Below are 14,289 nucleotides of genomic sequence, written 5' to 3'. Positions count from 1 at the left end.
GACCAGCACGAAAACCTCTTGGCCCGCCGGTGATGCTCAAGGCAGGCCCGTGACTAGAAGCAGATTCTGGACACGCTGTGTTCAGCGTTCTTTGCAGCCAGGCTCCAAGCTGGCTGTCATGGTTCAGCCAAAATTGATGGTAAAAAGATGAGGGAAGGGGAAGACTTTCCACAGGTGTTATGAATAGAAACTTGAGAGCAATCTATGTTTGCAGAGAGTGAGTGGCTGATTAGAATTTCAGTGCCGATGAAAGATTGGAATGTTGCAGGTGCAGATGCTAATGACCTTATCTTGGGCTAGCTCTAGCTCCCCAGAACAGCAGCGGTCCTTGCTGTAATAGTTAAGGAAGGCAATCTTGTCTGGTTGGAGCCAAGGGACACCACAAAGTCACACCATGTAACAGAACTCATGTAGGAGGTTTATTAGGGGGAGTTGCAGAGGTGGCCTCTAAGCAGAAGGAGAGAAAGAGAGAGAGAGGGGTGGGAAGGGCTTGCCTTTTATAAGGGAATATAGTGCACGTGCAAAGGGAGAGCACTCGTTCTCCTTAGTTGCTGTAGTGGCTACACTGTCACATCTTGGCCGCTGCTGATGACTGTCCTGTTAGGTCCCTGAGAGCAAGCCAGTGTAAATGCCTGAATATTAACATTTCTCCTTTTTGTTTGTTATAAAAAGAAAATAGGAAGGGGTAGCTGGTGAGGTGGGAATGGGGGCATTGTGTTCTCTAGACTGATTCCTGCTTTCTGGGGTGTCAGCATCTTTTGAAAGCTGGGATGCTGGCCAAGTCCTGGGATAGCTGGCGGGTTCAGGCTCTGTGGGACCGTCTTGTGCTAGGAAAGTGCAGGTCTAGTTGAAGCAGTCTGAGGTTCGACCACTTGGGGGTAGCCAAACCATCCACCCCAGATAACTCCAGACCCCCATCTTATGCTCCCAAGAACGAGGAGGCTGGGTCCCCCTATACCACCCTCTGGGAAAATCCATGGGACCTGGACCCCTGTGATGGACTGGACAACGGCAGGTTGGGACCTGGGGGCCGGGTTTATGCAGAGGCCGACCCAATCAAGGAGAGGCAGGAGGATGCAACTAGGCCCCCCCCCCAAGCCTGGTCCCTGGGCCAGGCAGGCCTCTAGACTGGTATCCTTGGGAGGTCGTGGTGAAAGATGGCCTAATTCCCCTTGGGTACAGACCCTGTTGCAGGACATCGCCTACCATCTTTTTTTCCCAAGGACTGGCTGGATGTGGCTAAGGCAGTTCTCCCTAGTTCTCAGTTTATCAAACGGTGTGCCTTTTATAAGGAGGAATGTAGGGTACAGAGCTGATGCAAATAGGCAAGCTAACCTTGCTCTCCCTTGATACCATAAATCTTTCCACCAAAAGCCACCGGAGCCCCACAGCCATGTGTGCGCTTTACACCAGCTGCCCGAGTTCTGCCCACCGAGTGAGGGCCCCAAATAGTACACAGAGACTTCTATTATGTACAAATGCTGCTTGGCCAATGACTAGGATTTCTCATCTGCTAGCTCAGTCTTAATTATCATAAATCCATATATTTTATAAGACTTGTCAGAAGCCTTCCATTGTCATCCTCCCTGGCTGGTGGATCACATCTTGAATCTGGAGGAAGAGTGGAGGGGCAAAGGGGCCACTTCCTGCTTGTCCTTTCTTAAATATGAGTCTCCCTGCTATGTCACTTCCTGCCTGGATCACCACTTCTTTACTACATTTCCCAGAATCCTCTTTGACTCCTAGTCCCGTCTAACTTGCTGCCTCATTGGCCAAACAGTACTTTATTCAACAATCAATAAGATGAACATACACAGAAGTGCATTCCCCATCAATCCCTCTTAACTATGCTATGCTGTCGAGAATGGGAAGCAGTTAGTTACTCCATTGGGGTTCAGCAAGCAGGGATCCCTGGGCCATATCTGGATCAGGTGAGGCAGGCTGGGTTGAATGCCTGGGCTAAACTGGATGATGGGCCTACTGAGTCCCCCAGACCTGGGGTGAGGCAGAAGCCCAGCGAGCCTTTGCCAGAGTTTATAGACTGGGCCCAACAGAGTGTTCGGTACAAGCTGCCACCTGGAGACCTCAGAGAACAGTTCATCAGATTGCTGGTATGGGAAGGGATAAATGGGGACCATAGAATAGCCTGCATGGGATTAAAAGACAGTTCCCTGAGCAGATGGATGGTAGCTTCCCTACATGTAGGTATCCAGCAACACCAATCCCAGTCTCTGGCCCTGGCCTTAACAGGCACAGGTCACTGCCATGATGGAGGCCGTCACCCAGGTCCTGGCAACCCAGGTTCAAGGGTCCTCGAGGCTGCTGGGAAAAGGGACATGCTTTAGACTTGGGCAGGAGGGACATTTTAAAAGACACTGTCCTCAACACCCCCCCCCAAGGCCAGGACGGACTAAGCTCCCCTCTACCCCATGCCCTCAATGCAGGAAGGGATACCATTGGAAGAAGGACTGTAGATCAAAATTTGACCTGGAGGGGAAGCCTTTAAACTAGAGGAGAGGCAGCCTCCAGCCCCGTTAAAAAAGGGAGGAAGCCTCTCTAAAGGAAGGTCTCATACAACACAACAACACAAGCCTACTGGACTGTCCCCTTGATTGAAGGACTTTGTTCAAAAATGACCATTTCTAAGGTGGCAAGAAATTTTACTGATGGTAGACACAGGGGCAGACAGGACAGTACTCCAGGAGGAGGAAGTACCTTCCACCTGGGAGCTTGCACCTGGGCCCTCAGTTTTGGGGGGTGGGAGGTAACTTCCAATCAAGAGAAACAATGACTTTAATGCTCTGGGCCAGCCCAAATGGGGACCGAGGAAAGATACACCCCTTAATGGTCAAAGGCCTTACTGCCAATTTGCTGGGACAGGGCATGCTAGGTCAAATGGACGCTGTTGTGACCACAGATCATCGGTTTTTTATGAGGAAAAGGAAGGGGCACAAAGGGTGGGAAAGGACCTAAGGGGTCACAGAGAAGGATTTTTTTCAACCTCCACAACTACAGGGGGGAACTTGAGAGGTCTATCTGGGTGTACCCTCAATCATAAGGGCCACTGCCCCTATCAGATGGGCACTGAAAACACCCATATGGCTGGAGCAGTGGCCGCTGACTAAACCTAAGCTGCTTACACTGCTTCAGCTACTGGATGAACAATTGAGGCTGGACATATCCACCCTTCTATGAGCCCATGGAACACCCCAGTGTTAGTAATTCAAAAAGCGTCCAGGGGCCGGGCATTGGTGGTGCACGCCTTTTATCCCAGCACTCGGAAAGCAGAGGCAGGTGGATCTCTGTGAGTTCAAAGCCAGCCTGGTCTACCCAGCGAGTTCCAGGACAGGCTCCAAAACAATACAAAGAAACCCTGTCTCGAAAAAACAAGCAAAAAAAAGGCGTCCAGGGCTTGGCGCATGCTCAAAGATTTACACATGATAAATGAGAAGCTGTAACTAGTGGGCACCCCCTTAAAGGGCATGCCCTGGACTCCTGCTGTTCCCACAGAATATACATTTATGTAATTGATATTAAAGATTGCTTCTTTTCTATTCTGCTACATCCAGAGGATTGTAATAAATTTACCTTCTCTGTTCCTTCACTAAATTATTCCAAACCTGATCAACATTTGAATGGGTAGTGCTACAACAGGGAATGGCTAATAGCCCAGCTTTCTGTTAACAGTATCTTGCTCCTCTCTTAAGGCCTATGCTAAAGTCAAAGGATTCAATAATATATGCTTATATGGATGATTTAATTTTGGGACATCAGGGTCCAGCATATCTGGAGAGCTTTGGGATACAGGTGCTCCAATTGCTTAAAAAAGGGGGCTTTGGGGGCTGGAGAGTTAGCTCAGAGGTTAAGAGCACTGGCTGCTCTTCCAGAGATCCTGAGTTCAATTCCCAGCAACCATATGGTGGCTCACAACCATCTTTAATGAGATCTGGCACCCTCTTCTGGCCTGAAAGCATACATGCAGACAGAATACTGTATACACAATAAATAAATCTTGTTAAAAAAAGGGGGGGGCTCTGCTGTTGCCCAAAAGAAGGTCCAAAAGGTGCCCCCCTTCAAAGTACTTGGGTTATGCCTCGCACTGACACAGGCTAGCCCGCTTTAAGCCTGTTCTGGAGGTACCTGAATCTATGACCCTGACCCAGCTCCAGTGCTTACTGGGGAGACTAATTGGCTGAGACCCTGCGTGTCAATCCCCACAGAAGACCTGGTACCCCTGTACGCCCTGCTAAAGGACAAGGCGTCTCATGATAAAATAACTATGACAAAGGAACACTGCGAGATGCTCCTTGTCTTTCACAAGGCCTTGGACAAATGCTAAGGAGGTATTCGGTGACTAGGCCCTTGTCTCTCTGGCTGTTTGCTGGAGCCTCCCTGATTATAGCGGTTCTAAGCCAGGATTGGGAGCCATTGGAATGGATCCATTCGTCTTTGGAGGAATACCCTGGGTCTACTCTCAAGCAGATCAGCTTGCTGACACCATCATAAAGGGCAAGACCCAAGCCCAATGACACTATGAGCTAGACCCCCATACCATTCTTTTCCTCGTCTGGGAGGCGGATGTTGAATGGCTTGCTTGGGCTAACACCCACCTTGCTCTCGACTTAGAAGGATTTATGGGGAGTATTGATTGCCACTATGGGCTGACCAAATGGGCTCCTCTTTTACAAAGACTCCCCCTTAAAATGCCTTCCTTATTTCCATCCAAGCCTATCTCAGAAGCCATTTACATCTTCACTGATGAGGGCTGAACGGACTCTGCCTACATTGCCTTTAGGGGATACCAAATGACACCAAGCCACCAAAGATTTCAACCCTGCCAGGGTTCTGACCAATATAAGGAAATGCTGGTTGTGGCGCTGACATTAGAGGACATCTCTGAGCCCTGCAATCTTTCTTCAGACAGTCTCTATGTGGTTAACTTACTTCCCCATATCCCACAAGCACACATCCAGTTAGATAATAGCCCTATATCGTTGCTCTTGAGGCCCTTTTAGAGGGTCAAGAGGCACCAATTTACCTTCAACACCTTCGAGGGCACTCTGGCTTCCCAGGGTTTCTGACTAAGAGCAATGAATGGGTGGATAGACTGATGACAGCCCCAGAGGCACTAACCCTACAGGAAGCCACCCAATTGCATGATATGACCCATGTCAATTGGAGGGGACTATATAATAGATTCCCAATGATTCCTATAAAAGAATTAAAAAAGATAGTTCACACCTGCAAATCATACCAACCATATCTAAGAGATCCCCCCTTTACAGCTGCAAGGAGTTAATTCTAGAGACCTGTGGCCCAATACCCTTTGGCAAACCGATGTTACTCATTTCCAGCTTTTGGCAGACAGATGTTTTTGTCTTCCTAGACACTTATTCAGGGTCCTGTTGGGTCACTGCACATACAGGGGAAAAGACCAAACATGCTCAAGCTCACCTCCAATGTTTGGAAACCCTAGGATTACCCACACAGGTTAAGACTGATAATGGCCCTTGCTTTGCCAGTAATTCCATGACAGAATTTTTCAATAGATGGCACATCAGACATACTACAGGAATCCCTTATAGCCCCCAGGGACAAGTAGTTGTAGAAAGAAGCCATCAATGTCTTAACAAGCAACTTTTAAAACAAAAAGGGGGAATCAGCCCCCATTTGCAACTAGGAATGTCTTTATTTACATTAATATTTAAACTTTTTCTAAGGGAGCAACCAAATTTAAGTTCCAAAAACATTGTGTCCACCTAAACCCCAAACCCCAAGTTAAGATCAAATGGAAAGACCCTCTAACATCCCAATGGAGGGGCCCAGACCCATTAATTACAATGGAAGAAGATTTGGATGTATCTTCCCCATAGGGGAGGAAGTGTCCATCTGGCTTCTGACCAGAAATCTAAAATTCCTTCCTGTTCCCACAATGCAAGAGGATGGCCAAGAACAGATTGACCAACAAGGAGAGAAGCGACAATGGTGGTCAAGGCTCAACTTGCAAAATAAGAGGGCCAATACAATGCTACCTAACCATGTCCAAGGACCCTGGACCCTTGAGAAGCTCTTGGGCTCTTTAAAAATTACAGATGATGTCCCGCATCCTGGCCACTCTAACACTCCTGCTGCTGATGCTGACTGCTCCAGTGACCATCCAGCAGAACCCTCATCATCCCCAAAAGGTAACATGGATGGTGATCAATGTTGCCAATGGAGATGTCCTCAGCAACACTACGAATGAGGCAGTCCCCCAGACCTGGTGACCCAGGCTCTTCTTGAACCTCTGTGACCTTGGGTTCCTTTATAGTAATAACCTTAACTTTTGTCTTTGGGCCTTGCCTTTCCTAATCAGAACAAAGATTCAAGAGAGCCAACTGCTGACTCCTGTGACAGGCTCAGCCCTGAGGATATGTCCCTTTAAAGTGAACCTTGACAAAAGGTGCTATAAGAGGTGAACCTCTGCGGAGGTGGCGAGAGGTCCATAGTTGGAAATGAGGTGGGCCATAGTCAAACAAAAAGGGGGAATCTGAAGGGCACACATGCCAGTCAAAGATGGTGCTGAGGGGAAGTCAGATGGGCGAATCCTGAGATGTTTACAAAAGAGGGTGGTTGGTTGCCAAGATCAAACCAGATGAGGTCACTGCATGAACGGCTCTTGTTCACTAGGTAAAGCATAGGACAGTTAGGTGCCTGATAGGCTGACCTTTAAAACCATTGGCTGGCTATTTTCCCACTCTGTGGGTTTTTTGCTTTAAAAGATGCTTGCTGTGGGGCAATCAATGAGTTCCTGCTTGACTAGACTCCCTGATGCGTCTGATTGTCTCCGGGATTCTGGGAGGTTGGGGAATGGGCGAGCAGTTACCCTTCCTTGGACCCAGCTCAGCCTTCTGTGGTTGGGCTAAGACCCTACAGAAAGCATTAACATTCTTTCCTATATGGCATCAATGTAATAGTTACTGCACCATGTAATAGTGTAAATTCCTGAATACTAACACTTGCCTACTTCTGTTGAAACTTAACATCTTGTGGCAACAGATAAAAACCTTTCAGAATGAATTAACAAGCAACTAGCTTCTACCAATCCAAAAGCTAAGAATGCCATCAGATAGTATCTTAGACCTATAGGAAAGTTTCCTCTATCTTGATATACCTGTCTTTCTGATGTACCCACCAGTGTATTTTAAACTTGCTTTGATCTATGATTTCCCCTGTTCTGTAAAACTATAAAAACTTCATGATTCTGGTTCCATGTTAGAACATGGAATTTGAGGTAACTAAATTTGTGTTTTGGCACCATCACCACTCAAAAATGGCTCTAGAATGAGTTATCTCTTACTCCCTTTAAGTTTTAAATTGAGAACATTGGTTCCTAATCTGTGAGTTGCAACCCCTTTGAGGGTTGCAGTACCTTTTCACAGGGGTCGAATATCAGATATTTACAATTTGTAACAGTAGCAAAATTAGTTATGAAGTAGCAATGTAATAATTGTATGGTGTGTATGTGGGGGGGTCAGTTACAACATAAGGAACTGTATTAAAGTATTAGGAAGGTTGAGAGCCACTGTTTAAGATGAGAGCTGTGGTTTGGGGGACTAGCTTATTTTTCTTGTGGACTCAAAAACTGATATACCAAAAAGCAAAAAGTAAGTATATCTATACATTTTTCAGTTTTTCCTTTCCAGACTTTTGACTTGAATATATGAGGTGTATCAAGTGCCAAGGAAGCCCTGGACAAATCTCACTCAGGACCTGTGGTTCCTCCCAGCACGCCTCACCATGCCTCCTACCCTAAGCCTCTTTATCCCAGAGGCTGTGCTTCTCTTCAGCTAGCCTCTCATACTTATATAACTCCAACAATCTTGACCAAGTGCTCTCTCTTGGTTTCCTGGCCTGCTTTTGGCCTCTTGGTCCTCTGTTCTTCTTAGTCCTCTTCCCTTGGTCTGGTTTAGTTTGTGTTGTAGAATAATCATTTTGTACACTGTAAAGATGTGACTTGCCATGGTGCCTTCTGATTGGTTTAATAAAGAGCTGAATGACCAACAGCTAGGCAGGAAGAGGTTAGGCAGGACTTCCAGACAGAGAGAAAACAAGAGATCAATGTAGGCGGGGGAGAGGAAGCAGGATATGCAGGAGGAGACGTAAAAGCCGAGCCATGTGGCAAAATGTAGATTAATAGAAATTGGTTCATTTAAGTTATAAGAGCTAGTTAGAAACAAACCTAAGCTAAGACCAAGCTTTCATAATAAATAATAGGTCTCTGTATCATGATTTGGGGGCTGGTGGTTCAAGAAAGCCTGTGCAAGTCTGGACCTTTCCAGATGCTTCTGGAAGTTCTCTCCTCATATCCACAACAAAACCCCTCTTCTCAACTATTCCTAGGAATGGTCATGCTGTAGGGATGCTGTATCAATGCCTTCTAGGAGCTGGCTACAGGTGTGCCTGACCACACCTTCGAGGTCGTGGTCAGAGTGACATAGGGAAGGGTTAAGAGTGAGGGACTTCCACAGGGTGGCCCCTTTCACTTTCATCTTCGGCTTGCTGTACTTACTGCCGCCCCACAGGCTGGCTAAGTAGCTCTGCAAGTAAGACTTTTCCCTATTAAATTCCCTTGTATTTTTACTTAGCTCTGTATTGGTAATTTCACACATTATCTGGTGTCAGAAGTGGGATATGAACCCACGCTTCCAAGGGAGACTGCTTACAGATGAACCTGTTTGGGTAGGACAATGGCCTATGACCTCTGAGAAGCTAGAGGCTTTAGAAAAGTTAGTACAGGAACAGCTAGAGGTTGGACACATAGAGGACTCTACCAGACCTTGGAATTCTCCTGTATTTGTTATCAAAAAGAAGTCAGGTAAATGGAGAATGCTGACCTGAGAGTATAAATAAGGTAATTCAACCAATGGGCTCTCTGCAACCTGGAATGCCGTTACCTTCCTTGATACCTAACAGATGGCCTATTATAGTCATCGATCTAAAAGACTGTTTTTTCACAATACTGTTACAGGAAATGATAGAGAAAAATTTGCATTTACTGTACCAACTCTTAATAATTCACAGCCAGTTAGGAGATATCAGTGGAGAGTTTTGCCACAAGGAATGCTAAATAGTCCTATTTCGTGTCAGCACTTTGTACAGCAACTTTGGAAATAATTCGTAAGAAATTTTCACAATCTCTTGTTTATCATTACATGGATGACATTCTTTTATCAGATTCTAATAAGGAAACTTTGGAACGTATGTTTGAAATGGTGAAGGAAGTTCTGCCTCATTGGGGGTTGCAGATAGCCCCAGAAAAGATACAAAGAGGAGATTCTATTAACTATTTAGGTTACAAGATAGGTTTACAAAGAATCAGGCCACAAAAGGTACAAATTAGGAGAGATCATTATCAAACTCTTAATTCTCTTCAGAAATTATTAGGGGAAATTTCTGAAGTACACACGATTATTGGGGTAGAAGGATATGACTTAAAGCATTTAAAAATGGCCCTTAAAGGTGATAAGGGCCTAAACAGTCTGAGAATATTATCCATTGAGGCAGAAAAAGAATTACAATGGGTAGAAAACAGAATATTGGATGCACATGTAGATTGGATAAACCTTGATTTAGACTATATTCTGATTATCTTGAATTATCTGGTATACATCAAAGATGTACTAACCTCTGTATGGAAACCAGGACATGTGTTACAATAGGGTAGGGGTTTTACATTGGTTTCCACAGGAGAAGAAAACTTTGGATAGCATCAAACTTGATCAAGATTCGAGTTGAAAAAAAAAAAAAACCCTCTCAACCAAGGAGAAATGACAGGTATTCTAATAAGGTATATCTCATAAACTAAATAGAAACCTCCCAAAGGAAAGGGAAGTGTTTTGCTTTCATCTTCACAGGAAAACTCATCTTCAGAAGGCAAAGGACACTGCATGGGTAGATACTTAAGAAGAGAAGGTAGCAATAACCATCAAACAAAAGGAACGTGCCATAAGGTAAACTTTACAGCTGTCTCTCAGAGAACTCTATTTCTCTTTATTTCCTAGTCCCTATTCAATTAAACCAATGCTGGATTTTAGAGATGGATTTGGCTTTCCTCCTCTAAAATCCAAGCATGTTGTTTAAACTTTAGAGTATGTGTATTGTATCAAGAAGCCAATTGATGTAATACAGAATAAGAGAAGAATTTGGGGACTGTCTTTGTCTTTTCTTGGCCCTTTCTTTCAAGGTGTACACCCTCTCATAATTGTTATTCTCCCATGGTTGCCTTTTCCAGTATGCATACTTACACAAGCAAACATTTCTCTGCTAATATTTATGTTTGAGTCCCACACGACTAATGAAGACCCGCCTGACAGCAATCCCTGGACACCCCGGAAAGAAAATGGGCCACACCTCCTCGACTGCACTGGATCCAACTTGCTCTGTTTCAATTGACACTCCGGCCAGAGCTTCAGGTACTGACTTCAATCAAGTTGAGGATTTCAAGCCAGATCTCCAAGCAAATCCCATCTAACATGGACTGGATACAATCCATTCAAGACTTTCACTACACTAACATTTTCTTCCTACAGGACCCCACAAGGCTATCGCCATCCCATTTCAGCAGGAAGTAACTTGGAGGATGCCACACCCCCTCTCCCCCACTTTTGTCACTTATGATAGTGTATGTACCTAGTTAGGGATAGCTTCCTATTGTTTATGGTTGGGATTGGAAGGAGGTGTTCAGGCTTGGACACCTCTTTCAGATGACTTTAGGGTTTAGTTAAAATAGTTAGGATGTGACATAAGCATATTGTTGTAGCTTATTTCACCTTTATGATTGTTAATTTTGGATACTTTATACTGTTAAGTTTTAATCCTCTTTTAGATTAAAAGGGGAATTGTAGGGCTGCTGTAGCCACACTTTCTCGGGGCTGGCTACTGGTGTGCCTGACCACGCCATGATCAGGGTGATGTAGGGAAGGGTTAAGAGTGAAGAACACTCACGCGGTGGCTCCTGCTTTTTGCTTTCATCTTCGGCTTGCTGTACTTACTGCTGCCCCGCCGGCTGGCTAGGTCACTCTGTAAGTAAGGCTTTTCCCTATTAAATTCCCTTGTATTTTTACCTGGCTCCGTATTGGTAATTTCACACATTAATGTACTCATTTTCATTCAAAGATAGGAATGCTTTTTAAACAAAAACACTGGCCAGAAACGTGGCTCAGCTGGTTAAAGTGCTTGCTTTACAAGCTTGCCAATCGAGTTTAACCTCTGGCAGGAAGGTAAAGGTAGAGATAAGTAATTCCACAAATTGTCCTTTGACTTTGACCTCCTCACCTGCCACATGATACACCCTCTTACCCACTCCCAGCCCGAAATAATAATAAAGAACTGAAAAACAAAACCGCAAGGATTGGATTAGCAGGTAAAGGTGCTTACCAAAAAATCCTGATCATTTTAGTTTGATCATTTAAACCTGTGTGAAAATCTAGATGCTGTGGCCAGCAGTTGTAATTCCAGCACTCCCATGGTGAGGCTGGATGCAAACAAGAAGAGACCCTGCCTCAAAGTCAAACCACAAGAGAACCAGCCCTCAAAAAGTTGTCCTCTGACTTTCCAAAGTGAATCAAGGTATGCTCCTGATTTTAACACACGACACACATTTTTTTAAAAACAACAATGCTTTTGTCTTTCATATATGAAGATTTAATTAAATGAAATTTTATTTAGATCAAATTTTTTAAACCCACACACAAATGTTTGTTAAGATTAGAAAGTGGAGATAGTATGGGTCACACACCATGATTGACACCATAGCTTTATGAAATCATTAGGCTTTGTATATTCAAGCATATATAGTTCATACTGGCTAATACAAAATTGATCCAAATCTAGCAAAGCCTGCAGAATTTAAATAGATTTCCTTGAGTTTTATACCATGGCTCTCAAAAGTCTGAAAGCTTAGATTTGATTTATAACAATGGCAAAAGTTATCTTTATTTCCTGCAAATGTAATCAGCTTTGCAAATAAGGCAAACATCAGTTTACATAGATCTTATAAAAGGCAGGAAGAAAACTGCAATCAACTAATTGTAGAGTTTGTAGACCCAAATTGTTCTGTTCTCTCCATGGTCAGATCAAGTCAAGAAGGCATATTACAGACTAAGTGAATGTGATTTTGTATGCTCCATAGTGGTGCTATTTTGAAAACTGATCGTTCTCGATTAGTACTGAACAGCTACAGCAATTATTTTCAACTATGCTCCAAGGAATACCTTTTACTGAATGAACTTTCAGGAAACCATGGGACAGTACCATTACTTACATTTCACAGGAAAGTTAAGACAAAAGAGGATTTAGCATAGAGTAATCTCTTCAAAATTACAAATTAGAAACACTATCCTGGAGTTAGCTTTGTCCCAAAGCCTTTTCCACTGGATAACCATTACTTTATGTTTTTTTCCCCCTCTTTTCTTTTCTTTTCTTTTTTCTTTTTTGAGACAGGCTCTCACTATGTAGCCCTAGCCTAGAATTAACAAAGATCCACATGCCTCTCTGTCTCCCAAGTGGTGGAACTAAAGGAGTGTGCCATCACACCTGGCTATTTTAAACATTTTGTCTTATAATTAAGTCTATAGGGGCTGGAGAGATGGCTCAGAGGTTAAGAGCACTGACTGCTCTTCCAGAGGTCCTGAGTTCAATTCCCAGCAACCACATGGTGGCTCACAACCATCCCTTGTGAGATCTGGCGCCCTCTTCTGGTGTGCAGATGTACATGGAAGCAGAATGCTGCATGCATAATAAAAAAATAAAATAAAAAATTAAGTCTATAGTCTGTGAAATTTGCCCTGCCAAAATGAAGATATGCTTGGCTACTGGATTCTCATTATAATGAAAAAGTGACAAATACTTTTAATGAGAGAGGGTAAAAGATCACAAAACATCTGTCTCACAGGAAAGAAGTGCTCTATTACATGGATCTATAAAAATGACCCAAACTTCACAGACAGGAAGTTGATAATTTGATTTATCTTAATGGCTTTAGCTCATGAATAAATGATAAAGGCTTATGTGTTTTCTTATAAAAAGATGATGAGTCTTATTTGTACATTTGTTCTATGTTTTAAAGGATTTCTAATTACTAAAACATTCTTTATCCTACTTATAATAAGTCAAAACATTAAGTGAAAGCCATTCTTTGACCACAGTTAGCCATTAGCTGAAAGTCAGCAAAGAATACAGGTTTGTTCACCAAATCAATAAATTTAGCCACAAGCTGACTAAAAGCTTCCTTTAATATTCCTATCAGGTCTCCTTTAAATTAACATATTCTCTCCATATAATTATTTAGGCCAATGACATGGTTATGTGTCATAAAGATCACATGTAACTCTTCATAGAAAAATACTCAACTAAAAAGATGGCCTATTTCAGGGACCATCACACTCTCAAGATGTAGGCTTAACAAAGCCCAGAAGGGTTTGTCCTGGAAAGCCTCAAGAGAAATGGAAAAGTCAAGTCCATTTCCTGACTGTGCAAGATGGTTCCTAAAGCTGTCAGCGTCTGGTCCAGACTAGCTATTAGCAATAAAGTAATTCCCTTCACTGCAAGGCTTTTCCCTGAGGTAATGCCTAAATTTTTAATTTTAATATTTTATCCTGTTTCTTTTAGCTCCATCCGCTCTCACAAATAAACTCTATACATTTCCGACATACTGATTGCATTTCTTTTTGCTTTTGTTTTGAGACGGTCTCACTGGCTGGCCTGGACTCATGATGTAGACCAGGTTGGGTTTCAGCTCTCAGAGACCCACTTGCTAGTCTCCCTGGTGTTGGGATCAAAAATGAGCGCATCAAGTCCTGCACAGGACACTTTTTCAACTGGAATTGACACTATTCAAATGTTTCAAATTTCAACTTGAGTTAACAATATTTCCATTTAATTCAGACTTCTTTGCATACTTCATAAAGCTTATTCATTTTTAGCAATTGAAATCAGTAAGTACATTTGAAACTTTTTCATGAGTTGGGTTTTTGAATATTGATGTGCTTCACAGAAACACAGGGAAAGTAGATAATTTCTCTAAATTCCAATTCCCTAACTTTTTGGTTTCTCTTTCCTTCATAACAAATAGTTCTCTTCTCAAGTCTTTATGTATCTCTTACTTTCCAATTTCTTTTCATTGTAGTAAGTACCAAAGGAAAGACACAAAACATTTCAGAGTGAATGAGTCTCTCCTGTCCTCAGTTAGCACACATTCCAAAGCTACACATAAGGCAGTATTTTGAAAATATTAACAGTTGTTATGCC

This window comes from Cricetulus griseus (assembly GCF_003668045.3).
Source record: "Cricetulus griseus strain 17A/GY chromosome 1 unlocalized genomic scaffold, alternate assembly CriGri-PICRH-1.0 chr1_1, whole genome shotgun sequence".
NCBI lineage: Eukaryota > Metazoa > Chordata > Mammalia > Rodentia > Cricetidae > Cricetulus > Cricetulus griseus.
This window is presented reverse-complemented; position numbering follows the sequence as displayed.